We start from the raw sequence: 2,500 nt of genomic DNA, 5'->3' as shown, positions 1-2,500 counted from the left end.
GGCATTGCCGGCGGGAGACAACACGCGCCACCTACGGTGGCCGGCAGCTCCAACGCCAGCGCCACAGAAGGACAAAAGCCCCACTTGGGTGCCGAAGCGAACGCGCCAACACGTCCGCACAGCTGCGATACAAACCACCTGCGAGAACCGCAGAGGCGACCGAGCAGCAGACGGCGTCGCGGCGCCGAGCGCCGGGCGGCGGCGCATCCTCAGCGCACACAGTCCTCAATCGGACCAGCACACTGCAGATGTCCACCGCGCTTCGCACCGGGCCCGCGAGGACCTACTTTGGCCGCACGGCGCCGCGTGCAGGGTGCGCCGGCGCGCAGCTGCGCCGCCTGCCGCCTCCGTCGGCCGGCGCGCCTGCCACTGGCCGCCCCCACCAGCCGGCTGTAGCGCGTGCGCCCACGCACCGCGCGGCCAGCACGCCGGGAGGCCCCCCCTCACCGGCCGGGGACGGTCCCACCCAGCCACCGCCGCGTATCGCTTCACACCCACATGCCATTCACGTTCGTGGGCATGGTGGGTATCGCTGAAACAACCGGTTGGTAGCTCAACCGATCGTCGCCATCACTGATTCACCTCTAGCGAGAACAACCGCACCACAACGGTTTACCAGTTGTTCATTTGCGTAACGTCACCAGCAAACGTAGACGTCCATCGCCATTTGCAAATTCAACGATTGTTGCATGCCTGTGTCAGGTGTCACGACACACTATGTCTGCCCACATACACGCAACAACATGTGCACGCTTCGCGAACACGTGGAAGGTGGCCCCCGTACGTATGCGATGTCCATTGCGCGAACGACTGTCAACCGGCCTCTGTCGCATGTCGCAGATGTGGAACGCAGTGCACCATGCTATCACGGTGAGTGAGAAGAGACGACTACGTCTGACAACACGCGCCACTACATCAACAGACGGCTCATGCTGATCGCCATCCACGGCATACCATACTGCAATCCAGCTCTTATAGGGAGACGACACGTAGCTGAGTGCACAATATTTGGACCGTATGGTTCGCCGTTGTTGGCGCAGTCGTGGTACGGTCACACATGTACCACGATGTATCATTCAGTACATGAGGACCAATGTGCAGTACAGTGTGTGATTTGGACGTACAACATCAGCGGACAGTTGACACAAGCCGTACCACAACGTAGGCTGTGCTTCGCCATGCGAATGCCAATGAACAACTGCGAAGGGCATTGAGCATGTACGTCCTGCTGCCATCCGCATTACAGTGTATAGCTGCAAGGTGTTTAACATGAAGCGATACTCTGGGGACCGGGCAGTGCGGGTAGCAAACTATATTGCGGGGGTTGCAGTTAGGCAACACTACACTAATTTAACGCGTCGTATGACAATTACAGAGCAGGTTAAGGCCCAACGTGTGTTGGGTTAAGGCCCAACGTGTGTTGGGTTAAGGCCCAACGTGTGTTGGGTTAAGGCCCAACGTGTGTTGGGTTAAGGCCCAACGTGTGTTGGGTTAAGGCCCAACGTGTGTTGGGTTAAGGCCCAACGTGTGTTGGGTTAAGGCCCAACGTGTGTTGGGTTAAGGCCCAACGTGTGTTGGGTTAAGGCCCAACGTGTGTTGGGTTAAGGCCCAACGTGTGTTGGGTTAAGGCCCAACGTGTGTTGGGTTAAGGCCCAACGCGTGTTGGGTTAAGGCCCAACGCGTGTTGGGTTAAGGCCCAACGCGTGTTGGGTTAAGGCCCAACGCGTGTTGGGTTAAGGCCCAACGCGTGTTGGGTTAAGGCCCAACGCGTGTTGGGTTAAGGCCCAACGCGTGTTGGGTTAAGGCCCAACGCGTGTTGGGTTAAGGCCCAACGCGTGTTGGGTTAAGGCCCAACGCGTGTTGGGTTAAGGCCCAACGCGTGTTGGGTTAAGGCCCAACGCGTGTTGGGTTAAGGCCCAACGCGTGTTGGGTTAAGGCCCAACGCGGGTTGGGTTAAGGCGCAACGCGGGTTAGGTTAAGGCGCAACGCGGGTTAGGTTAAGGCGCAACGCGGGTTAGGTTAAGGCGCAACGCGGGTTAGGTTAAGGCGCAACGCGGGTTAGGTTAAGGCGCAACGCGGGTTAGGTTAAGGCGCAACGCGGGTTAGGTTAAGGCGCAACGCGGGTTACGTTAAGGCGCAACGCGGGTTACGTTAAGGCGCAACGCGGGTTACGTTAAGGCGCAACGCGGGTTACGTTAAGGCGCAATATAGGTTAGGTTAAGGCGCAATATAGGTTAGGTTAAGGCGCAATATAGGTTAGGTTAAGGCGCAATACGGGTTAGGTTAAGGCGCAATACGGGTTAGGTTAAGGCGCAATACGGGTTAGGTTAAGGCGCAATACGGGTTAGGTTAAGGCACAATACGGGTTAGGTTAAGGCACAATACGGGTTAGGTTAAGGCACAATACGGGTTAGGTTAAGGCACAATACGGGTTAGGTTAAGGCACAATACGGGTTAGGTTAAGGCACAATACGGGTTAGGTTAAGGCACAATACGGGTT

Source organism: Schistocerca americana, unplaced genomic scaffold (genome assembly GCF_021461395.2).
Source record: "Schistocerca americana isolate TAMUIC-IGC-003095 unplaced genomic scaffold, iqSchAmer2.1 HiC_scaffold_696, whole genome shotgun sequence".
NCBI lineage: Eukaryota > Metazoa > Arthropoda > Insecta > Orthoptera > Acrididae > Schistocerca > Schistocerca americana.
This window is presented reverse-complemented; position numbering follows the sequence as displayed.